General features: G+C 42.9%; 1 protein-coding gene across 1 annotated transcript in view; it reads left to right on the forward strand.

Moving 5' to 3' along the window:
* The first annotated feature begins 3,047 nt into the window (after positions 1–3,047).
* The window catches only part of LOC143770432 (chemerin-like receptor 1), a 106,698-nt gene continuing 82,771 nt past the window's right edge, over positions 3,048–26,974 (forward strand). Inside the window, exon 1 of the mRNA XM_077260053.1 lies at positions 3,048–3,140. The gene's annotated coding sequence lies outside the window, so the exon portion shown is untranslated. The remainder of the gene's footprint in view (positions 3,141–26,974) is intronic.

Genomic DNA, 26,974 nt, shown 5'->3' on the forward strand with positions numbered 1-26,974 from the left:
GGCGCATACTTTTATCCATATAATGTCTATTATTTAATTATTTAAAATATATTACTGCCTATGAAAAAGTTAAGAAATTATCTTTGACAACCCCTTTAAGGCTACTAAGAGTACTCAGCTGCACAGGGAACAATAAAAAATACTATGGCCAAAACTTCTGAAACTTAAAGTTCTTCCATGTTACCTGAAGCAGACGGACAGACATGCCTCATCACATCATGTAAAATGTATATGTGTAATACTTTAAAGAGAACAAGTCACTAGATTTTCCCCATATAAACTACGGCCAGCACCTGTAACCCCTCATATTGTCACGAGCAGGTACGGACTGGGACTGAAATTCAGCCCTGGCATTTGAAATCACACAGGCCCATGTTGTCACCGTCTTCAAGCACCAGATGTGATATATTACTAATATTACCCTGGATGGATGAAAGCAAGATTTACTACAAGATCAATATTTCTAATGATACCCGTGGCCTGCTGGGGTAAGTGACGGAGGCAGAGACTTTGTGCTCTGTCACAACTGTTAACAGTACGGGTGTCTTGAGAACACCGATTCTGTTAACAATGTAGCAGACAAGGCAGCCCACAACCAGACAGGCCCTTCTGGCATTTGCCAGAATTGCCAAATGGCCAGTCCGGCCCTGGTCACGAGTGTGTCACGTCCGCCTTGGAGATCTGGGAGTAGAAGCTCACTGCCTTTGTGAATCACAGATTTTCAATTTAGCCGGTGTGTTTGTGTCCCATATTACATGGATTTGCTTTCCTTTGGTGCTGAGGAGGTTAACGACTCTATGCTGGTCAGAAACCTGCAGCTCCATTTCAGCTGCTTCTGATCTGGTCATTGCCTCACCCTATAAAACCTGGCCAGTCCTTCTCTGTCTTGACAGTGAAAGCTTTGCTTCCTAGCTCCTTGGAGACGCTGTGCCGACTAGGAGATCGTTGTTGTTACTGGAGACAGTTGCGTGCTGATTTTGTGGGTATGCTTTCCTCATTGTCCTATTCCTATTTGGTTGGTACATTTCTATCCTTCCCTCTTTACTTTTGGTGAGTGGATGTTTGCTGTGTTCTGTTATCCCTGTTTTGTCCTTGTGTCTGGTTTACCTTACATATTTGCCCCATGGGGTGAAGGAGAGGACAGATCAGAGTTTAACAGGAGCATAGGAAGGTCAGAGACTCAGGCCTCTCTACCTTCAAGAGTACCCCCAAGACTCTCTGTAAGGCACAAAGCAGACCTTTTACTATGCTTACACATGGTCCGGTTGGAGTCTCTGGTCTTTATTTATTTTGCATTTATTTATTTGGAGTATATTAATTTGTGTTTAATACATTTGTGTGTGTGGGGGGGGGGGTTGTGCATTCCGTCCTGCCCTTGTATGAATGTGTAACCTGGGACATTGATTATAGTTAACATCCTCTCTATACCTGGTTGGGTTTTTATATAAATAACTATATACTTTTTGGTTTATTTATTTATCGATTTTCCTCACTTAGATCATCATCACTGTCCCCATTGGGGCTTACAATCTGTATGTCTTTGCAGTGTGGGGGGGAAACCCATGGGGAGAACATACAAACTCCTCGCAGATGGTAGGATTTGAACCCAGGTCTACAGATGAGTGAACCCGAAATGCAAAGTCCGAGGTTCACATAGTGTCCGGTGCTGAACTCCGAGCACAGACTCCTCCTACATTTCCGTTTTACAGTTCCGAGGTTCGGGAAGGAGAGAGATATTCTGGCTCCAAAGTTCGGGTCCCCATTGACTTCTATGGAGTTCAGATTCAAGTTCAAGTACAGTTCTAGTACCAAAACCAAACTTTGGACTAAAGTTCTGTTGACCCCGAACTTCCATGGATCCATCCAGGATTAGAGATGATGAACAAACCTGAACTTAAAAGATTGGGCTTCGTACCGGTGCCAAACTCCGAACACGGACGTCTGTTGCAAAGTTCAGAGTTCGGGAGGAGAGAGAGAAGTTTCAAGTTCCGGTCCACATTCTTTTCAATGGAGTTTGGTTTCTGGATCACATTCGGTGCAGATCTAGTACTTTGGAATACTCGGGTCCGGTAGCAGAACTTGAACTTCCACCTAGTGTCCGCTGGTGAACTCCAAGCATAGACTCCTCCTAGAAGTCTGTTTTACAGTTCTAAAGTTCGGGGAGGAAAGAGAGATTTTCTGGCTCCAAAGTTCGGGTCCCCATTAACTTCTATGGGGTTCAGATTCAAGTTCAAGTACAGTTCTAGTACCAAAACCAAACTTTGGACTAAAGTTCTGTTGACCTCGAACTTCCATGGGTCCGTCGAGGACTAGAGATGATGAACAAACCTGAACTTAAAAGATTGGGGTTCGTACCAGTCAGTTAGCATCCGGTGCTAAACTCCGAACACACAAAATTCAGAATTCGGGAGGAGAGAGAAGTTTCCAGTTCCGGTCCACATTCTTTTCAATGGAGTTTGCTTTCTGGATCGCGTTCGGTGCAGATCTGGTACTTTGTAATAGTTTGGGTCCGGTACCAGAACCTGAACTTCCACTTTATTTTGTTTGGCTCATCAATAAAACCATATTAATCCTATTCTTGCTATGGTTCGGGGTGCACTCTCTTTCTGTGCAGCTTCTCCTCTCGCCTGGTTTTTTTGTAGCACCCTCTCTGATCTATTTTTGGGACATTGCCCTTTTTCTGGTCTTGCTCCGGCACCCCGCATCTTCTTAGATCACCGCCTTCCTATGTTATACACACAGTGTCCCCCCCATCGCGACCGTGAGAAGAAAGAGGGCGCCGGATCAAGAAAACGGACCGGACCGGACCGCGCCGTCTGGAAGTATTGTAATAAAAGGTCTTTTTTGTGCCTTGCACAGCAGATACAGGAAATATATACAGCATAAGTAATAGAGGGCTGGACATATATGAGGAAAGCTGGTGACTGGTCCCTGTAATATCTCTACAGCTAATATTGCCATTGGCACAGTGTACAGTGACACACTCAGCTCTGCTCAACCACTGCTGCCTGAGCTCTCAGGGGCAGCTCCCGCCCGGGCAGGAAGGGGTTACAGGGGCGGGGCCTCGCAGGGCTCTGTCCACACCGGCCGCAGCACAGCTCACACCGCGCGGCTCCCGGCGGCACCGGGGCTTCTCCAAGGTAAGAGCGGAGTCACCGGAGACTCTGAGGGACAGAAAAGGAAGCTTCTTCCCCCAACTCGTCTAATGGAAACTGACCGGAGACTTGGAAGGAATAAGGGAGCAGAGCTGGGGGAGTTATGTGGCACTAGGTTTATGGAGACATGTGTGCGGGTATAAGGCAAAGATATATATATATATATATAATGGGTGAGGATAGAGATAATAGATAGATAATAGATAGATAATAGATAGATAATAGATAGATAATAGAGATAGATAGATAGATAGATAATAGATAACAGATAGATGATGATAGATAGATAGGTAATAGATAATAAATAGATAATAGATAGATAGATAATAGATAGCTAATAGATAGATAATAGATAATAGATAGATGATAGATAATTCATTGGGGACTTTTTCTGCACACTGTCTGTTACAGCTGAGCTCTGCTACATCTTAGGTTACAATGTGATTGTATCTTTGCAGAATGGTCCCACTAGTAGTAAATGACAGAAATCCTGACTAATTGATCTCCGCTATTTCTGTGTGACAGAAGGAAATACCTACTGACTTAGCAGAGTTGAGTTTGTTGGTTTCTTAGCCTCAGTTGCTATTGAGCTCAGAACATTGTTATACATGATGCTAGATTTGTGCATTTACATAGGACTGCAGTAAGCCTCGGGCATTATTTGAAATATCGCTTTCTAATATCATAAAAATACTGAGACGATGATTTCCTGTCTTCAAATCATCATTTCTTCCCGGCTTATAGGTGACATTTGCTCTTGGGAAACTTGGGTGACAGATTAGCCCCCTTACAGCAGGGCTGACTCCGTCTTGCTACATCTGCCTTGTTTTTCAATAACAGAAAAAGATACAATGTATCATCGAATACTAATAATACAAATAGTAATAATTCAGCACTTAATTTATCACACAGCTGATAGATTGATGTCCACCAGAAATAAGTGCGGAGACACAATCGCTGCAATGATGATTCTAATCTGCTGCTGCTGCCAACCATGGAGCCGACAGTGAAGGTCTCAAGTTTATCACTAAACTGTTAATATCTCAGGAGGTTTTTAGAACTATGTGTCTTGGAACAGATCCTTGCTATTGTTCCTGCAAGACAATAACGTCCCATGTTTACAAGATGTTATTAAGTGTTATTAATGTGTTACTGCTCGGGGTTAAAGAAGAACAATCACTCACTACAAGTAATGCATACATTGTTAATGTAGATATGAAGGAAGATAAGACTGCAGGGAGCCAGGACAGAAATAATGAGTCCTCTAAAGGTACCGTCACTAAGCGACGCTGCAGCGATAGCGACAACGATGCCGATCGCTGCAGCGTCGCTGTTTGATCGCTGGAGAGCTGTCACACAGACCGCTCTCCAGCGACCAACGATGCCGAGGTCCCCGGGTAACCAGGGTAAACATCGGGTTGCTAAGCGCAGGGCCGCGCTTAGTAACCCGATGTTTACCCTGGTTACCAGCGTAAAAGTAAAAAAAAACAAACAGTACATGCTCACCTGCGCGTCCCCTGCCGTCCGCTTCCTGACACTGACTGAGCTCCGGCCCTAACAGCACAGCGGTGACGTCACCGCTGTGCTTTCACTTTCACTTTAGGGCCGGATCTCAGTCAGAGCAGGAAGCAGACGCTGGGGGACGCGCAGGTGAGCATGTACTGTTTGTTTTTTTTACTTTTACGCTGGTAACCAGGGTAAACATCGGGTTACTAAGCGCGGCCCTGCGCTTAGTAACCCGATGTTTACCCTGGTTACCAGTGTAAAACATCGCTGGTATCGTTGCTTTTGGTGTCAAACACAACGATACACGGCGATCGGACGACCAAATAAAGTTCTGGACTTTATTCAGCGACCAGCGACATCACAGCAGGATCCTGATCGCTGCTGCGTGTCAAACTAAACGATATCGCTAGCGAGGACGCTGCAACGTCACGGATCGCTAGCGATATCGTTTAGTGTGACGGTACCTTAACCATGCAGAGGTATACCAACCCTACACCATGGTGGACATAGGGCCCCGAATCCTGTATTATACTCCAGAGCTGCAGTCACTATTCTGCTGGCGCAGTCACTGTGTACATACATTACATTACTGATCCTGAGTTACATCCTGTATTATACTCCAGAGCTGCGCTCACTATTCTGCTGGTGCAGTCACTGTGTACATACATTACATTACTGATCCTGAGTTACCTCCTGTATTATACCCCAGAGCTGCACTCACTATTCTGCTGGTGCAGTCACTGTGTACATACATTACATTACTGATCCTGAGTTACATCCTGTATTATACTCCAGAGCTGCGCTCACTATTCTGCTGGTGCAGTCACTGTGTACATACATTACATTACTGATCCTGAGTTACCTCCTGTATTATACCCCAGAGCTGCACTCACTATTCTGCTGGTGCAGTCACTGTGTACATACATTACATTACTGATCCTGAGTTACATCCTGTATTATACTCCAGAGCTGCGCTCACTATTCTGCTGGTGCAGTCACTGTGTACATATATTACATTACTGATCCTGAGTTACATCCTGTATTATACTCCAGAGCTGCGCTCACTATTCTGCTGGTGCAGTCACTGTGTACATACATTACATTACTCATCCTGAGTTACATCCTGTATTATACTCCAGAGCTGCGCTCACTATTCTGCTGGTGCAGTCACTGTGTACATACATTACATTACTGATCCTGAGTTACATCCTGTATTATACTCCAGAGCTGCGCTCACTATTCTGCTGGTGCAGTCACTGTGTACATAAATTACATTACTGATCCTGAGTTACATCCTGTATTATACTCCAGAGCTGCACTCACTATTCTGCTGGTGCAGTCACTGTGTACACACATTACATTACTGATCCTGAGTTACATCCTGCATTATACCCCAGAGCTGCACTCACTATTCTGCTGGTGCAGTCACTGTGTACATAAATTACATTACTGATCCTGAGTTACATCCTGTATTATACTCCAGAGCTGCACTCACTATTCTGCTGATGCAGTCACTGTGTACATACATTACATTACTGATCCTGAGTTACATCCTGTATTATACTCCAGAGCTGCACTCACTATTCTGCTGGTGCAGTCACTGTGTACATACAGTACATTACTGATCCTGAGTTACATCCTGTATTATACTCCAGAGCTGCACTCACTATTCTGCTGGTGCAGTCACTGTGTACATACATACATTACTGATCCTGAGTTACCTCCTGTATTATACTCCAGAGCTGCACTCACTATTCTGCTGGTGTCTGATTACCTCCTGCTTTCTCAGAGTCTGCAGCTTGTTTGCACTTTCCGTGAATCATATTGACTCCAGAAATTTGGCACAATTCTGATAAGGAGCTTGTTGACTGTTTCCAGTAATAACCTCCATATTTGTAAATACGTCTCTGTTACATATAACAAGTTGTAGCTGGGGATTAGTATAATATCTCTATCCGCTTGCAGTGTCTCTAGTGAGCACAATACATTCAGCGGGATCTCATCTCCACATGATATTACATTTGGGTCTGTGGGGCTGACCACTTCTTCTGTGCCGCACCCCTTGCTTGCTCAGGCGCCATGTAACGTTTCGTTACACTTTTATGAATGGCATCATGTCCTAAGTTTATTCAGCAGAGTGCCTGAAATGGTTAATCTGTAAACTGTCACTTCTTGTTTCGGGTAGTTCGGTTTATCAGTTACATTGTTTCTCGCTGATCGATGGGTGTCTGGCCGATCTGCGGTGACGGAGGAACTTAATCAGGCGGAAGAGAAGCGATATATCAATAACAAGGAAGATGTAAAGTTCTTTGGTTAACCACGTCCCCCCCACCAGGGATTGAAGTGTGGACCCCCTTCTTAATTGCTCTGTGCATAAGAAAACCCGCCTGATACTCCCTGATACTTTTATACATGCAGAGCATGGATCAGCTTTATTATAGAAGTTCCTGCATTCGTTTACTGCTCTCAATTTACAAGGATAAAGCCGCCACCCCGTGCACTCGCAGCATCCTCGCACACAGCGAAAATGGAAAAATACCGAAACACAGCAGGATTTTGAGTTAAGCCATCTGATCCCAGGCTCCTGTCTGTTCTGACAAATTGTTACCACTGCGGTATGGAATCTACTTGTAGCTGAGCTGATTTTATCCTTCCCAAACTCATGGCGACGTGAGATTTTATTGTCGGAGGTTTCCAATAAACAATAAGGCTCCGTTCACATGGATAGTTGTCATCAGTTTATGTAAACTGTGTTACGCTGAGATTTGTCATTTTGGTTGCTGCCTATGCAGAGCGTAGCCTGCGATTACAATCTCATCTCTACTGCGGCGCTCTGCTATGTAAATGACCACTAATGGTGATACATCTGCGGGTGTCGCATATTTAGGAGAAGGTGAATGCTTCTACCGTCTTCTCGCGAGTCACAGAGAGATCCACATTATTTTCGGGACCATTACAGTTAATTGGAGGAAGGAAAGTGCTGCAATTTTCACCGGAGATACAGAGGGTTCCCCTTCCCGTGTCCCTCATTAACAACAGCAAACAACATATACAGTATAATCAGATTTCCAGCAGATTCCTATAAAACAACGCATTTCTGTGACTCAGTCACAAGGAGAAAACTTTTGAAAGAAGTTTCCAGGTGAGATCCTCTATACCTGACTAAAAACATGAGATAGTTGTCGGAGGAATGTTCTTTATCCAGATAAAACTCTCTTCCGAGTTCTCCAAGCACATATTCTCAAGTATACTGTGGAGAGGGGAGAAAGCACCTTCCAGACACCTCCAATGGTGGTTTACCTCCCTGGGAAACAAAAGGATCGGGCACTGAAGCTTCAACTATCTTATCATCTCTCTTCTGAGTTCTCCAAGTACTTGTTCTCATGGCTCGGCCAAGTGTACTTGTGTTTTCACTGTGGAGAGGGGAGAAAGCATCTTCCAGACACCTCCAGTGGTGGTTTACCTCCCTGAGAAGCAAAAGGATCAGGCATTGAAGCTTCAACTATCTTATCTCTCTCCCGAGTTCTCCAAACACTTGTTGTCATGGCTCGGCCAAGTACACTTGGGTTATCACTGTGGAGAGGGGAAAAAGCAGCTGCCAGACACCTCCAGTGGTGGTTTACCTCCCTGGGAAACAAAAGTACAAAAGTATTGGGCATTGAAGCTTCAACTATCTTTTCTCTCTCCCAAGTTCTCCAAGCACATGTTCTATGGCTCGGCCAAGTAAACTTATGATTTCACTGTGGAGAGGGGAAAAAGCAGCTGTCAGACATCTCCAGTAGTGGTTTACCTCCCTGGGAAACAAAAGGATTGGGCACTGAAGCGTCAACTATCTTATCATCTCTCTCAAGTTCTCCAAGCCCAAGTTCCCATGGCTCGGCCAAGTGTACTTGTGTTATCACTGTGGAGAGGGGAGAAAGCAGCTGCCAAACACCTCGAATGCTTGATTATCTCCTTGGGAAACAAAAGGATTGGGCAATGAAACTCCAACTATCTCATCATGTCTCTTCCAACATCACCTGTGTGTAGGCCCCCCATACACATCAGAGGGTCTACCAGGCCCACCTTAAATGGCAGGTTAACACAACTTTCATCCAATGCCTTAAGGATTTTTTTTGGTTTAGCAAAACACCTTGTTTTAAAAAACAAATTCCGGTCTCCTCATACTTTCCAGGTCCAGCGCTAAGTTTCTGCTGCTGCTCCTGGTGTCTGTTTTTGTCTGCAGTGCTGTCATGTTGAAAACGCTGCAGTCAATCACTGAGCTCAGTGGCTCTGCCCGAGTTGGTGACATGAGACACTGAGATCACTGATTTTCTGCAGCGTTGTAAACAAGACATCAGCAATGCAGGCGATAACAAACACCAGGAGTAGCGGTGGACACTTAGCACTGGACCTATGGAGGGTGAGGAAAGCAGAGTTTGCTTGTTTTTTCTTTTTCTAACTGACTGCATGAGGGAGACAGGGGTTTTCCAAAACCAGAAAACGCCTTTAAAGAATTAATCCCCCCAAAAATCCTACTTATAGAATAGGAGAAAACTCATTGATTGCTGGGACCAGGCTTGGACTGGCCAACTGGAGAACTGGAGAATTCTCCGGTGGGCCCCTGTGAAGGAGTGATAGTGAGTAGGGCTATTACACATGAATCACAATTTGTAGGAAAATGTATAATCTAATCATTCATTAAACAAGCTAGCCACGTTAATATTATATAGAAGCAAAAATAAATGTGAGTACTAGGGTCAGGGTATTTGCATGTAGCTGAACGTTGGGCCCCAATAATCAATGTTACTGGTGTTACTGATAGATCATAGATAAATAGATGATAGATAGATAGATAATAGATATATAATAGATAGGTAGATAGATAGATAGATAGATAGATAATAGATAGATAATAGATAGATAGATAATAGATGGATAGAAGATAGATAGTAGATAGATAATAGATAGATAGAAAATAGAGAGATAGATAATAGATAGATAATAGATAGATATATAGATAATAGATAGATAGATAGATCGATAGATAGATAATAGATAATAAATAATAAATAGATATAGATAGATAGATAATAGATAGATAGATAGATAGATAGATAGATAGATAGATAATAGATAGATAATATATAATAGATAGATAATAGATAGATTGACAGATAGATAGATAGATAGATAGATAGATAGATAGATAGATAGATAGATAGATAATAGATATGTAGATAATGGATTGATAGATAATAGATAGATAGATAATGGATAGATAATAGATAGATTATAGATAGATAGATAGATAGATAGATAGATAATAGATAGATATGTAGATAATAGATAGATAGATAAAGGATAGATATTAGATAATAGATAATAGATAGATGATAGATAGATAGATAGATTGATAGATAGATAATAGATAGATAATAGGTAATATATAGATAATAGAGAGATAGATAGATCGATAGATAGATAGATAATAGATAATAAATAATAGATAGATAATAGATAGATAGATAATAGATAGATAATATATAATAGATAGATAATAGATAGATATGTAGATAATGGATTGATAGATAATAGATAGATAATGGATAGATAATAGATAGATAATAGATATAGATAGATAGATAATAGATAGATATGTAGATAATAGATAGATAGATAATGGATAGATATTAGATAGATAATAGATAGATAATGGATAATAGATAGATGATAGATAGATAGATAGATAGATAATAGATAGATAATAGGTAATATATAGATAATAGATAGATGATAGATAGATATAGATAGATATTAGATAGATAATAGATAGAATAATTTATATATATAGATATATAGATAATAGATAGATAATAGATAGATGGATAATGGATAGAATAGATAGATGATAGATAGATAATAGATAGATGGATAATAGACAGATAGATAATAGATAGATAATAGATAAATAATAGATAGACAGATTAGATAGATATAATATATAGATATAATAGATAGATAATTGATATGAGATATCAGAGAGAACATTTTGCCTTCTTACGTAAACTTCCCATGTTCTCTCTTAGTTGCTGTAACAAGTGTTGGATTCATGCAGTTTATATATAAGCAGCTTCGTGTTTTCTGTGTTTATTTCCCTTGGAATGCTTTTTCTTTTAATTTTTCCATTTCTCGGGAACTAGAAATAACAGATCTGAAAATAGCAAAGTGACTTGGTCATAATTACACTTAACATCCATACCATACTAAATGGTCTCTACAGACCAAAGGAGTCTCCAAGGAGCCTGGTGTCCTTATTAATTAGAAGGAATCTGGTCCGAAGAAAGGAAACCTTGAGGGCAAATGTCTAAATGTCCATATGTTATTGATGAGCTCAAGAAAAGGGGAGTGATGAAGGGGCAGCGTTGTAGCCACCCCGGCCTCCTGCCACTGCCCCCGATGTAAACACAATTCAAAATATGTAAACTTGTAGCAAACAAAAATTTACGGAATTTTATAAGATCACAAGGGCCCCAGAAAGAAATCACCGAGCTGTTGACTCAGGATAGGTCATCAAAATCAGATCGGTGGTAATCAGTGATGAGCGAACGTGCTCAGATAAGGTGTTATCCGAGCATGCTCGAGGGCTGAGTGTCTGCAGTGTGAATGAGAAATATGTTGAATCTCCACAGCTGTTCAACAGCTGCAACATATGCAGGGATTTCCTGTTGTTAGGCAATCCCTGCAAGTGTTCGGGCTGTTGAACAGCCACAGTGACTCAAATATATTTTTTGAGCATACTGCAGGCATTCAACACTCGAGCATGTCGCAGGCATTCAGCACTCGACCATGCTGCAGGCCTTCAGCACTTGAGCATGCCACAGGCACTCAGCACTCGAGCATGCCTCAGGCATTCAGCACTCGAGCATGCCGCAGGCATTCAGCACTCGAGCATGCCGCAGGCATTCAACACTCGAGCATGTCGCAGGCATTCAGCACTCGACCATGCCGCAGGCCTTCAGCACTCGAGCATGCCGCAGGCACTCAGCACTTGAGCATGCTCAGATAACATCTACTCAGATAGCATCTTATCCCAGCATGTTCGCTCATCACTACTGAGGATCCGACGGCAAATAGCTCCACGATGCAGCTGGTAAAGTGAAAAGGAGTTGAGCTGAAATCTCCTCGATGGCCACATGTCACGTATAATATACAGTAAAGTAAGAGTAAAGGATTCTGTAGGCATTGAAGTATGAATCTTTTTATCTGGAGCCAATGAAGCAATGTTGACAAATCAAGTCAGTAGTTTGTTTCAGCGGAGGTTTGTGATGAGATGAATGTGGAGTTGATCAAGGAACGGAGAGAACAAAGGAAAAAGTTCTGACAAAATACATAATTTATCTTTTATAATACATCAAAACTTTTCTGGATACAGAAAAATTCTATCTGTCACTGACAGCTGGGGAAGCTACCTGCTTTTTTTCCTCTCTCTCTTCTTTTGGCTGCTGGTGAACTCTTCTCTGGTGCTGATGAGTCACTCAGACTTCGCTATATTGTCTTAAGGGAGACTGAAGTAGTCTGATACATGGCCCCTGTCTGATCCCAAATATCCCATCTTCATGCTAAGAACTGCAGCTCGGATTGATCATATAGAATGATAGACTGTTAGAGTTGGAACTGACCTCCGGAGTCATCGTGTCCAACCCCCGGCTCAATGCAGGATTCACTAAACTATCTCAGACAGAGATGTCCAACCTCTGCTTGAAGACTTCCTTTGAAGGAGAACTCGCCACCTCTCGTGGCCGCCTGTTCCACTCATTGACCATCCTAACGGTCAAAAAGTTTTTTTCTAATATCTAATCTGTATCTTCTCCCTTTCACTTTTCTTCCATTGCTTCTCGTGTTTCCATGTGTAGATGAGAATAATGATGACAACGTGACAGTCCTTCAGATATTTCTAGATGGCTATTAAGTCTCCTCTCAGTCTTCCGTTTGCAGGTAAACATTCCCAGATCCTTTAACCATTCCTCGTAGGACATACTTTCCAGTCCGCTCACCATCCTGGTCGATCTTCTCTTAACTTGCTCTAGTTCTTCAATGTGTTTTTTAAAATGTGGAGCCCAGAACTGGACACAGTGTTCCAGATGAGTTCTGACCAAGGAGGCGTAGAGGGGGAGAATTACTACCCGTGATCTAGACTCTATGCTTCTCTTAATATATCTTAGAACTGTCAGGCCACTGCAATTCAGGTATTTGCAAGCTCCACTAGGTGGCAATAGAGTGGAGGAAGGACTGCACACAGCAGGACTAGACCTGCAATGTAGCGGTGAGACCACCACCAGGTGGCAGTAGAATAGTCAAAACAAGCCGGGTCAAATATTAGACTATAGCGCAGTACAAAGGGAATAAGCAAACAGAGTCAATAACAAGCCAAATGGGTCAGTACCAGTCAGGAATGGATATGCCAAGGATAAGAGACAAAACAACAGGTCAGGGTCCAAGCCGAGTCAAAAAAACAGTCTATACATGAAAAGGGAACGAAGAGTCAGAAAGGGAAGAGGGGATAAACAGACACGGGTTCAGCGAGCAAGCAGCAGGACGCATCAAGGAAAACGGGGTCAGCTACTCACGCTGTAGGCAGAAGCTATAACTGACATGAGACCAGGCTAAGGCTGAGAAAGTTAACCTTGACCAGAACAGAAAAAGGGGAAGACAAGACTCAAAACCCGGTCTGGATCATGACAGTGCCTCTTTTGCTGCTGCATCACACTTTTGGCTCATGTGCAGCCTGTGATCTATTAGTATTCCCAAGTCTTTCACACATGCTGATGCTTAGTTCTATTCCTCCCATTCTGTAGATGTCATTTTCATTTTTCTTGCCCAGATGTAGAATCTTGCATTTGTACCTGTTAAATACCATTTTTTTTGTTGCTGCCCATTGTTCAAGCTTATCTAGATCCTTCTGAATCCTTTCTTGGTCTTCTCTAGTGTTAAGGTACCTTCACACTAAACGACGCCCGCACTGACTGTGATCGCCGGCCGGCCGTAAAGCACAGCACAGCGGTGACGTCACCGCTGTGCTCTGCTTTTACTTTACGGCCGGCCGGAGCTCACAGTCAGTGCGGGAAGCAGACGGCCAGGGACCTGACGGACATCAGAAGGTGAGTATGTACTGTTTTTTTTTTACATTTACAATGGTAACCAGGGTAAACATCGGGTTACTAAGCGCGGCCCTGCGCTTAGTAACCCGATGTTTACCCTGGTTACCCGGGGACTTCGGCATCCTTGGTTGCTGGAGAGCTGTCTGTGTGACAGCTCTCCAGCGACCACACAGCGATGCTGCAGCGATCGGCATCGTTGTCGATATCGCTGCAGCGTCGCTTACTGTGACGGTACCTTTAGCTATCCCTCTTAGTGTTGCATCATCTTACTTTACCTTCAGTTCCCTTATTATCGGCTTGTATTTGAAAGCACAAGTTTATCAGGAAGTAACAGCCCCACAGTGCTGCTTTGTCTGGATTTTGTTTTACAGCAGACCTGTCATTGCCATTAATATTAAAATATATTAATGCTGCTATTCTCCTGAATCCAGCAATTTTTTTTTTTTTCATTACGAAAACATAGCCCCATTTGCACTAAAATTTGGTCTTTTTTGCTACTAAAAAAAAGAAGAAGGGGAATAATGGTCACACCCTCTTTGATAAAAAAAAATAAATTTACATACAGGAAGGGATGTATCCCTGGAATCAAGAGGCGAGGGAACAAGATAAAACATTCTAGATTACTGACATCTACGATCAATCAATGTGATGATGGAAAGATAAGTTGATGCTGTAAATTTCTGCTTGGAAAGGTGTCTAACACATATTCACTTTCTTTGAGACATAAGACATACATGACATTTTTTTAATTCGAGTCAGAAAATTTAGCATTTGGTGTAATCATGTAACAGCGCACCATGTGGCCTGGCATGGTACTGCAATTAAAAGCTGAAACATGGTAAATGGAAGACTTAAAAGCTGCATACACCTGCAACTAGATTTCATTTTTAATTGTTTCTTTGCCTCCTAAATGCAAAGTTTAGCAACATTCTAAATAGTCTTTATTAAACATTTTGCTACCATTGAGTGCAGTCCTTTATCTAGCTCAGTGAATTAGCAGAAATTTATCTTACAAATCCATCAGAGCTCCATGCTCTTCCCAACCTTCTCTCAGTTTAAGAAATAGTAACAGGAAATTGGGTAGAATGTAGATTTTCACAGCCTGGAAAGGGGAGAAAGTATTTCTTCAGAAAGGGTAGAGAAACCTGGCTGTCGGAAAGGGGTAGAGAACATGAAGGAAAAATAAGTTCAGGATAGAAGCTGTGCTTAGTCTGAATACACACACCTCACATCCAGCCTATATTATCGAGAGAGACACTCCCAAAACAGAATAAAAAAATTAAACTTTGGTCAGCCTCTGATCAGTGGGCAGTACATAGATTTTCACAGCCTGGAGAGGTGGGAAAGTATTGTTTCAGAAAAGGTAGAGAAACCAGGCCATAGGAAAGGATTAAAGAACAAGAAGGGAAAATAAGTGCAGGATAGAAGCTGTGCTTAATCTGAATTCACACAGACCTCACATCCAGCCTATATTACCGAGAGAGACACTCCCAAAAGAGAAAAAAAATCTGAAACTTTGATTACATTGCAAACTGATGGAATGAAGATTGCAGAATGAAACTTGGAAACCTTTATTAACTAACAGTAACCACTAAACTAATGTTTAAAAAAATCATTGTTTCCTCCACGTCAAAAGTGTCCACAGCCATAAAAATAGTTATGCGAAGTTCGAAACATTTAAGTGACATTTTTCAGGATGTTACATGGGAATATTTCATTTTACTCTACACTTTCTGTTTACCCTGGCGTCTCATACAGGGAAGTCACCCTGACCTCGTCGTGAATATCCTATTACATTTCCTATTCTGTGTTCCAGGCGTCCTGCTCAATGCTTTCCTCCTAACAGATGCTATTTTTTTTGCATTACAAGGCACCAATTATAAAGGTAGTTACTGCTAATATACAAAAAAGTGGATGAAAAAAAAATGTGTCCAGAAATAGTACCACTGACAACAACTGTGGAACATAATGTACCCCCAAAATGATTTTATCAACCTGATAGTGCCTAATACAGTAACATTTACCACTAAGTGTCCAGAAGTATAATTATGGCAAGTATAGGGCATCAATAGTGCCCAAGAAGTGCTGTAAAAAATAATTGTGTAAAGCAGAGTTCTCCTAATAGTGCCACATGATACCTCTCAAAGTAGTGCCAAACAGTGGCCCTAAAAGTAATAGCCCTCCCCAACTGCATCTCCAAGAGAATTTGTGCCAAGGTACCCCACAGTAATACCATCAATAGTGGTTTTCCCAATAGTGTCCTCAACAGTAAGAATTCTCCCTAGAGAGAACTTATTACTAGTGATGAGTGGACCCGTGGAAGTTCGAATTCTGGTTCAAGACCCGAACTTTATTCCAAAGTTTGGTTTGGGTACAAGAACTGTAACAGAACTCTGAAAATTGCAACAGACTTCCCCCGGAACTCTGAACATTGTACTGGACTTCCCCCGGAACTCTGAACATTGTACTGGAGTTCCCACGAAAACTTTGAACATTGTAACAGATTTCCCCTGGAACTCCAAACATTGCAACGGACTTCCCCCGGATCTCTGAACATTGCAACGGATGTCCCCCAGAACTCAGAGCAAAATTTGCAACGGACTTCCCCCAGAACTCTAAATATTGCAACAGACTTCCCCCTAAACTCCAAATATTGTAGCAGACTTCCCCTGTAACTGTGAACATTGCAACGGACTTCCCCCAGAACTTCCTCTTGAAATCCCCTGGAACTCTGAACATTGTAATGGACTTCTGGGAGAAGTTCGTATTCAGTGTTCAACACCAGACACTTAGGCCATGTTCACACAGTACGTTTTTTACCGCGGTTCTGCAGCTTTTTTCCATGCAGGGTACAGTACAATGTACCCTATGGAAAACAGGAACCACTGTGCACATGATCCTGAATTAAAAAAAAAAAGGCCCGCTGAATAGCTGCAGGAAAAAAGAAGGAGCATGTCACTTCTTTGTCCGAAACAGCAGCGGTTCTGCACCCATAGACCTCCATTGTGAGGTCAAACCCGCAGTAAAACCCGCAGATCAAAAATATATCTGCGGGTTTTATTGCAGTTTGTGGTGCAGAACCGCTGCAGCAGGAAGTGCGGGGAAGCGGCCGGAAGTGCGTGGGCGGAAGTGCTTGGGCGGAGAGACATGGAGGCATACCGTCGCATGGGGATCGTGTCGGCCGTTTGATTGATTTGGTATGTGTGTGTGTGTGTCTGTGTGTGTGTGTCTGTGTGTGTGTGTGTGTGTGTGTGTGTGTGCGTGTGTGTGTGCGTGTCCCCATGCGACGCTAGTGCCACCATTGTGCTAAGTCGCCGTATGGGGCTACTACTCCCATCCGGTATTAGGATGGGAGAGTTGTCCCTGTGTCCGGCGACTTAGCACAGTTGTAAAGTTACACAAAACACACACAATACACATACATGACACACAGTACATACAACATATAACACAGAGTATATACTCACCAACAGCACACTTGTAGGTGAAGCCCTCGATCTTCCAGGAAAAAATCACAAAATAAAAAATCAAATTCATACTCCCTGTCCACAGAATCCATAAAACGAGTGTCCCACGCCGATCGGCTGCTCTCCGGCGATACACTGCCAGGAGCGAAGCTCCTAGCAGTGTATCGCGTACTGTTCCGGAGTTTAATGACTCCGGCGTCTCGGTTAACAGCAGTACAGCTGCGTTGAACTTTCCCACGCAGCACTGCCGTTAAGCGAGAGTGCCGGGGTCAATGACCGCCGGTAAACTCGCTCGCGCATGCGCAGTGACACACCGACAGGAACTATGGCTCCTGTCAGTGTGTTGCTGCAGCCGTGGAGAGCAGACATATCTCTGGATGTGTCTGTTCTCCATGGAAGATCTTCGTGGGATACGTGATACGTGGCACTTAAATACGTGGCAATTAAATACGTGATACGTGTCACTTAAATACGTGATACGTGTCACTTAAATACGTGATACGTGTCACTTAAATACGTGATACGTGTCACTGAAATACGTGGCACTTAAATACGTGGCACTGAAATACGTGATACGTGGCACTTAAATACGTGATACGTGTCACTTAAATACGTGATACGTGGCACTTAAATATGTGGCACTGAAATACGTGGCACTGAAATACGTGGCACTGAAATACGTGGCACTGAAACACGTGGCACTGAAATACGTGGCACTGAAATACGTGGCACTGAAATACGTGGCACTGAAATACGTGGCACTGAAATACGTGGCACTGAAATACGTGATACGTGGCACTTAAATACGTGGCACTTAGGCTATGTTCACATTTGCGTTGTGCGCCGCAGCGTCGGCGCCGCAACACACAACGCAAACAAAAACGCAGCAAAACGCATGCACAACGCTGCGTTTTGCGCCGCATGCGTCCTTTTTTTGATTGATTTTGGACGCAGCAAAAATGCAACTTGCTGCGTCCTCTGCGCCCGGATGCGTGCGCTGCAGTGATGCATGCGGCGCAAAACGCAAGTGCGACGCATGTCCATGCGCCCCCATGTTAAATATAGGGGCGCATGACGTATGCGGCGACGCTGCGGCGCCCGACGCTGCGGCGCAGACCGCAAATGTGAACGTAGACTTAAATAGCTGGATAGAGCTGGATCCGCGGGCTGTGATCTGGCCTACGCTCAGCACTCTGCGGAGCACTGTCATTCAAAACACGTCCACTCATTTTGGTGTTTAGTCCCAAAATGGAGGATGGAAGAAGAAAAGGGCTGGACAAGGAAATTACATCATTTCTTTTTTTTTTTTCCCCCACTGCAGTTAAAGCTTTATTTGTGTCAAACACAGACAATCTGCAGAGAAAACTGCATAAAAAACCGCACTAAAAACCGCACCAAAAACGCACCAAAAACGCACCTGCGTTTTCTGCCAAGAGCTGCGGTTTTTGTCCTGAAAAAAAAAGGATTGAAATCAGGAACGTGTGAACATACCCTTACTGTCTGGTACGAAACCCGAACTTTTAAGTTTGGGTTCACTCATCTCTACTTATTATTAATGACGCCCACAAAAGTAACAAAACCAGGGTCCCCAACCATATTACGGGTAATAATTTACCCCTTGACTGTGTGTTGTCCACTGCATCTCTACATATTAGGAAACTTCCAGCTACGCAGTGCTAACCAGATGCAGTGGTATTGACTAAACCAATTGTAGTCAACAGGGGCGTAGCTATAATAGGTACAGGGGTTGCAATTGCAGCCTAAGGGTCCCAAAAGTTCTCTTTGGACCATATAAAAATACTATTGCTGTTGAAGACTTTTGATAGTTGGGACCCTGTTGGAGATTTTGCTTTGGGGCCCATGAGGTTCAAGTTATGCCATTGGCAGTCCAATCAAACTTTAATGCATTGGGTTTTGCTGGATAAAGGGAGACATGGCTGGAACCAGGTTTGGCAATGGTCCCATATCAGTAGTTAGAGTTGAAGAATAGCTCTGGAGCACAAACTACGGGAATAACAAAAGCTAAATGCTGGGAGAGGGAGAATTTGCCTATCTGGTTGGTCGATCTGACAATTATGTGGTCAACTGTCGAAGAGCAATTAAAAATGTCATGGCCAAGGTGAAGACGGTGCTGAACAGGTTAATGTTTGGGTAAAAGCTACAAACCCGATAACAAGGCAGAAAGATGAAATAAGGAAATGGCGGCGAGAATCATTGTGAGTAATAGAAGTTTTGGCAATGATCACCGACCACAACAAGACAAAAGGAAGAGTGTACATCAAAGATAAAAAACAATAACGTGGAAAGAAGAGAAAACAACAAGATGCCATCGGAATAATTAATGTGTGCTCGGCGCAGACTAATTACCCATTAAGCTTTCAGCTCGAAGGTAATTAGCGCACATCTTCAGACAATTTCTGGTGTTTTGAAGGAATCGGATTGTAAAGGACAAGATGTCCCTGAAGATACTTGAGAAGAGCCAGGAGTTATCAAAAGTACAAACCATTGCAACACATTACTGGGTATGAACTCACGAATGCTCCCTGGTACCATAGACAAGGTGATAAGCCGCACGACAGTGGCGCCCACCACTCAAGTCCTTAAGCCCCAATGTTTCCTTACCAGCATGTGTCACAACGGATGCCACAGATCTCCACAAGCATGTGTGCCACAGATTACAGAGTGAGTGCCACAAGTTACCCCAGGGTGAGTTTCACAGATCATTGTGGACTGCATGCCACTGGTAGCCCTAGAGTGGCTGGCACAGATCGCTGTAGAGTAAGTGCCACAGATAACTCCAGAATGCATGTTAGAGGTCATCCAGAAGGGTTTGTCACATATTACCCAAGTGCGTATACCACAGATCACGTCAAAGTCCATGCCACAGATATCCTCAGATGTCACAAATCATCTCAGAATAAAAACCATATATTACCCAAGAGTATGCCACAGGTCACCCCAAAGTCATGCCACAGATGACCCCACGGTATGTTCCACAGATCACCCCAAAAGTGAGTGCCAGAGATCACTCTATAATATATGGTATAATTAAAGCCAGAGTGCATCAGTAAAGTGACCAATTGGTAGATAGCTCCACCAGAGACCCACCAACTGAGGCACATGGAGCCATCCCCTCCCAGCTATGTCTCAACCACAGATGCGACAGACTGTTTGGCTCAGATACCAACATTATATTGGCAACCACTAGAGTTGGTAAAGATCAATTCCCACATCCCATTCCATTGTCCACGACAGTTGCCATTGGACTTTGAATAAATTTGAGTATCCTCCACAAAATTTGCTTTTCCAAAAATGTCTTGCTATGGATTGCACCAGTAATTCAGTTTGCCTTCCACAAAAGCATCCTTGGTAATGGGATCGAGAAGGACCCTGCCAGTATCTTTCTATTCTTCTATGTTAGCGTTATTTATCATACAGTTGTCTTGACCGCCATCGTTGATATACAATAGTGCAGTGGAACGTGGGTTACGGATAAGATCAGTCTTCCTCCATCATATCTAATAAACCATAGCTCCTCTTGTCTAAACCTTCCTATAACTTACAGCCTCTTACCCCACCCTCAACCCTTCTGGATTCCGTATATTCTCCAGAGTTTATCATTACAGGAAATTCTTTCTCCAAAATTCTTAGTAAAAAGAAAAAGTCTTCAGTCTGTTTCGAACCACTCTGTCTTTTTCTTACATTGGTTTTGGTTTTGGTTCTTGGATTTGATATTGGTTACTTACTATGCATCCATTTTGCCCTGCAGCACCCACAGAGTGTCCATCAAGCTTTTCCAGACATCTGAATAGTAAATTTGACGACCCTTTCATAGAATATCATGGGTTAAACTTCCTTAAAAACTGATGTGGTATGATGTGGTAGACTCAGTGCTGCGTCCACTGGGGAAATGTAGAATTGCATAGATGAACATGTTACTTTTGCAAGAGATAGAGCCACATTTTGTAATGGCATTCTTCTGCCCTGTTGAAAAAGGGAATGGATGGGCCCTACACAGTGAGCACCTCTTTGTGATGTCTTTGTGCTCTAATCTAGTATATTAGTTATGATTGACAAGATGGCATAACCTCAATTTCCACAATTTCACTTAAAATGGATAAGACCCCATTTGTGCTTCAACAACTATACCTTGATCAACAGCTCCTTAGTGTCCTTCCTCCTTTCTGCTGAGATCTCACACTGCTCAGTACAATCTGCAATTAATCACACTAATGGAAACCACTGAGTGAAAAAAAGAGGTCCCCAATACTGGTACTTTATCAAATAAAATACATTTTTATTTATACATTTTTATTTATATCAACAATTACAACATAGTATAGAGAAAGTGCTAGATCCAAAAAGAAGAGGGACTGCAATGCCCTAGGATCGCCTACAAACAAACCCACTGATGCAATGTAATCTTGGTTTAGTAAGCTCTGACCCACTTGTAGCGATATTCTAAGACTATTATATAAGCTAAATACAATAGGAATTACTAAGCTACCAAGAAATGTGATTTCATAACAATGGAACAAAAACTCTCCAAATAAATATTGCCAGTTTAGGCATATGTATAAGTATATGCAAGAAAAAAATCCCAAATGTAGGTTATTACACACATAGCTATAAAAATTTGCTATAGTTTCATAACTGCGGTGGATAAACGGATTTTTACATACCGGGTGATGGGTGGGTGGGTGTAGGTTCCCGGGCATCCCTCAGCCCCAACGCGCGTTTTGCTCTGCTTCTGCGAGAGTGTTGGGGACCTCTTTTTTTCACTCATTTGTTTCCATTAGTGTGATTAATTGTTTACTGCGGTACATTAACCCTTTTCATACACGGGTTGATTTATTTGGTGCAAACCATTGTGATTGGATCAGTACAAGCTGCAGTATCATTCAAGCTGGATGACTGGAGACTGAATACCCTAAGACTTTTATCCACTTTTTAGCTGGACACATAAAATGCTCATTTTAGTAGCAAGATTACACAGTCATTGTCACATGGATTCTCCAGCCTCTTCAGACCAATGACATCTATTTAATAACGTTCTGCCCTTTGCATTATGAAATCAGATAATAGATCTTCTTTGCTAGTCTACTTCTTATCTACTGTTTGTGCCCTCTACTCCTAACCTCACAATAAAGACTGTCTGGTCACATTTGTCCCTTCTATTGCCCTTCTCAGTAGAGCAACATGAGTTTCGAAAAGAGCCCTGGTAGTCAGGAGTGTGACTTTATCTGATTGGCACCTAGCTGAGCCCTTGGTTGGCCAAGATTGCATCTAATTCTCCAACTTCGTTGAGTATAGAGAGCTTTTCCTTTCTATGCAGTCATTATAAGGGTTAATCCCACTGAACAAACACCCGCATATTTCCCTCTTTACACATTCATATCTTCTAAGTATCCCTACAAATCATCCAAATTGCTTGTTCGTTATTTCATTTTTCCTATTTTATAAAAAGTCCCACCAGAGTCATATTTTTTCCCTTTCTGCTTCCTCCGAGAGACACATTAAGTGATTGAAATGCTATTACCTTCATGAACTGTTAATATTCATCGAGCGGCGGTACGTGACGGATCCGGTGAACCATTCATTTGTTTCATTCTGGAATATAAAGGAATTAGCGGAACAGTTTTTGTAAGTAGATAATTTAGCTTCCGTACAGGTGCAGATGAGCTGCGTCCTTACAAGGTGCCAAGTCTTAATGCCGTGCTGAGTCCAGACGTTGTACCGACATAAACATGCTGCCATTCAGATGTGATGACCAGAACACCCGCTAAGTGGAGACAAATCAACTTCATGTCTGTAGTATAAACTCAAAGCCTGTTTACTCCAATCTAAGTCCATGTTTCAGCTCCAACTTCACTGCATAGTTTCCAGCTATTCCAAATATCCAAACTCAGATCCAGAATTTTAGAAAAACAGGGACCTCCTCAAGGATTATTTTCATTCATTGACAGCAGTTACGTAAAGAAAATGGTGAGGATCGGCCATTTGGGGTCACGTGAATTGAGACTCTCATCGATTCTTAGAATAGAGAGGCAATTGTAGGGTATTTTCTAGGCCAAGACTGGGACCTTTTGCAATTTTTGGAATCTCCAATCCTTAAAGTGATCCTCCAGTCTTGACACAAAGTCTTCTTTTCTTTTCCCCCACACAGAATCAATGGCTTGTGTCTGAGACACTCCCACCGTTCTCAGATTGGTCAGCGGTGCTAGGGCAGTGTCCAAGAACATGCAAGCCCAGATCTCAAATTGGTCAGTGGTGCAAAGGGAGTGTCCAAGAACACCCAAGCCCAGTTCTCACATTGGTCAGCGGCGCTAGGGAAGTGTCCAAAAATACCCAAGCCCAGTTCTCAGATTGGTCAGCGGTGCTAGGGCAGTGTCCAAGAACATGCAAGCCCAGATCTCAGATTGGTCAGTGGTGCAAAGGGAGTGTCCAAGAACACCCAAGCCCAGTTCTCACATTGGTCAGCGGTGCTAGGGAAGTGTCCAAGAACACCCAAGCCCAGTTCTCAGAATGGTCAGCGGTGCTAGGGAAGTGTCCAAGAACACCCAAGCCCAGTTCTCAGATTGGTCAGCGGTGTAGAGGAGTGTCCAAGACAATCCAAGCCCGGTGTATATCAGGCGATCGTTGAAGCACTGCAGCCATGTTGGGGGAAGGAAGAGGAGTCGTGGAATCAGCAGAACTACAGCATTTAATAAAAAAGGAGGGAACCAGTTGAATTGACTAGTAATTACCTTGATAATGTTACATCTTTTGTATCAAATGGAAAGACCACATTAAAAAATTGGATTTCAATTGTGGCATACTGTGCATGTCAGACCTTGATGGGTTACCAGTGAGATCAAAAAGGATTATTCTTGCAGTTTTTGAAAAAAAAAAAAAACACTAATGGGGATCTCAACTAATAGACTTCACCAGTAATTAGACCACACCAGTAGTAGACCACACCAGTGAAAAGACTTGGGTATACTAATAGATCACAGAATACACGTGAGTTAGCAGTGTGATGCAGCAGCAAAAAAGGCAAACACAGTTCTAGGATGTATTAAGAGAAGCATAGAGTCTAGATCATGTGAAGTAATTATCTCCCTCTACTCCTCCATGGTCAGGCTTCATCTGGAATACTGTGTCCAGTTCTGGGCACAATATTTTCAAAAAGACATTGAAAAACAGGGAGAAATCCAAGATTCTACACCTGGGCAAGAAAAACAAAAATTACATCTACAGAATGTGAGGACTAGAACTAAGCAGCAGCACATGTGAAAAACACATGGGTATACTAATAGATCACAGACTGCACATGAGTCAACAGTGTGATGCAGCAGCAAAAAAGGCAAACACAGTTCTAGGATGTATTAAAGGGAACCTGTCACCCCCCCTCCAGCCGTTAGAAACTAAAAGAGCCACCTTGTGCAACAGTAATGCTGCATTCTGGCAAGGTGGCTCTTTTAGTTATTGGTGCAGTCAAAGCAGAAATAAAGCGTTTTATAATTTCGCAAAAATACCTGTTTTTAGCCCTGGAGGCAGGTCTTAACCCCCCTGCTGCACACACCACACTGCCGTCACTCAAGGCTTCTTCAGTGCCGGGCGCCGCCCCCGCCGCGCTGTTTTCAAGTCAAATCCGGCGCCTGCACTGTTTTGTTCTGCCTGGGGCAGGCACAGTGAGCGCTGCCTGTCTGACCTCAGATGCAGTCTCGCAGACTGCACCTGTGTGGCCACCCAGCTTGTGAATCCCAGCCCCGCAGTGTGTTATGCATTATGCACAGTGTGGAGCTGGGATTCCTGGGCATGCGCACTGCATGTGTCAGCCACTCACCCAGGTCCCCCGCCTTACAGCGTGTGTATCTTCAGCTGATCGATCATCCTTGCAATCGCCGGGAACGAACCTTGCAACCTCGCACAGGCGCAGTCTGCAAGACTGCATCTGAGGTCAGACGGGCAGCGCTCACAGCGCCTGCCCCAGGCAGAACAAAACAGCGCAGGCGCCGGAATTGATTTGAAAACAGCGCGGAGGGGGCGGCGCCCGGCGCCGAAGAAGCCTTGAGTGACGGCAGTGTGGCGTGTGCAGCAGGGGGGTTAAGACCTGCCTCCAGGGCTAAAGACAGGTATTTTTGCGAAATTATAAAACGCTTTATTTCTGCTTTGACTGCACCAATAACTAAAAGAGCCACCTTGTCAGAATGCAGCATTTCTGCTGCACAAGGTGGCTCTTTTAGTTTCTAACGGCTGGAGTGGGGTGACAGGTTCCCTTTAAGAGAGGCATAGAGTCTAGATCACGTGAAGTAATTATCCCCTTCTGCTCCTCCTTGGTCAAGCTTCATCTGGAATACTGTGTCCAGTTCTGGGCACCACATTGTAAAAAAGACGTTGAAAAACTGGAACAAGTTCAGAGAACAGCGACCAGAATGGTGAGTGGACTGCAAAGTATGTTCTACTAGGAATGTTTAAAGGATCTGGGAATGTTTAGCTGCAAAAAAAGAAGGCTAGGAGGAGACTTAATAGCTGTCTACAAATATCTGAAGGGCTGTCACAGTGTAGAGGGATCATCATTATTCTCATTCGCACATGGAAACACGAGAAGCAATGGAATGAAACTGAAAGGGAGAAGATACAGATTATATATTAGAGAAATCTTTTTGACAGTGAGGGCGATCAATGAGTGGAACAGGCTGCCACGAGAGGTGGTGAGTTCTCCTTCAATGGAAGTCTTCAAACAGAGGCTGGACAGACATCTGTCTGAGATGGTTTATTGAGTCCTGCATTGAGCAGGGGGTTGGACACAATGACCCTGGAGGACCTTTCACACTCTGATTCTAAGATTCTGTCTCATGTCTCTCAATATTATGTCAAAAGATGCAGTAATTAGTGAAACTCTTGAAAGCCGTGATCCGACCTAAGCATTTATCCTCATCCAAACGCAAATTAGAATAATTCAGCAATCACGATATCTGTGGTCATCCAGTTCTCATAGATCAGTCTAGTGGAGGTGCGGTCAGACCTGGATTCACTCGGAGTACACCAGATGTCCTTTTGATAAAAACCATAGTCTTTTTCTTAGTGCAGTCTAGATTTTCTGTTTTGTGGTCTTAACACAAAAGTCTTTACTGTACATCAAAGCGTTATAGGTCTGATGTATCTCACAGAGTGTACCGGAGGAGGGAGAGGACGCGCACATTTCCTCTACAGGGAAAACAAATAACAGATTGTTCTAATTAGTAATTTAGTGCTAATTAGTATATGTATGCATTGTATGGGCCTATTATGATCAAGTAGGCATCTGCGGTGTACCATAGGCTGCCAGCATCGGGGGCGAGGCAAATATTTTGCACTCCTTAACCCATGGACCATTAGCACTTCTTGAATTTCTTCTCCCAGTTGAGTACCGATGAACCCTTTATCCAACATGCACATTTATTGTATTTTAAGAAAATATTAAGGTAATTATTTTTTCTGATTTTGGTAAAATTTAGCAATAAATAGCTAAGCATTGTTTATTTTCGGAATATATCTAAAATTTATGTTACTATGCAAGATTTAATTCTCTCTTTGTTCAATACTAAGAGACGGTTTTAAGCCATTACACTTTGTGCAACCCAACCGAGTGTAGGGCATGGGTAAGTGCTTGATATGCCTTTAAGAGGCCACAATCCCAAAAAGGCTGCCTCAGACCGACTTATCACGAGTCACTCCATCT

Source organism: Ranitomeya variabilis, chromosome 4 (assembly GCF_051348905.1).
Source record: "Ranitomeya variabilis isolate aRanVar5 chromosome 4, aRanVar5.hap1, whole genome shotgun sequence".
NCBI classification, from domain to species: Eukaryota; Metazoa; Chordata; class Amphibia; order Anura; family Dendrobatidae; genus Ranitomeya; species Ranitomeya variabilis.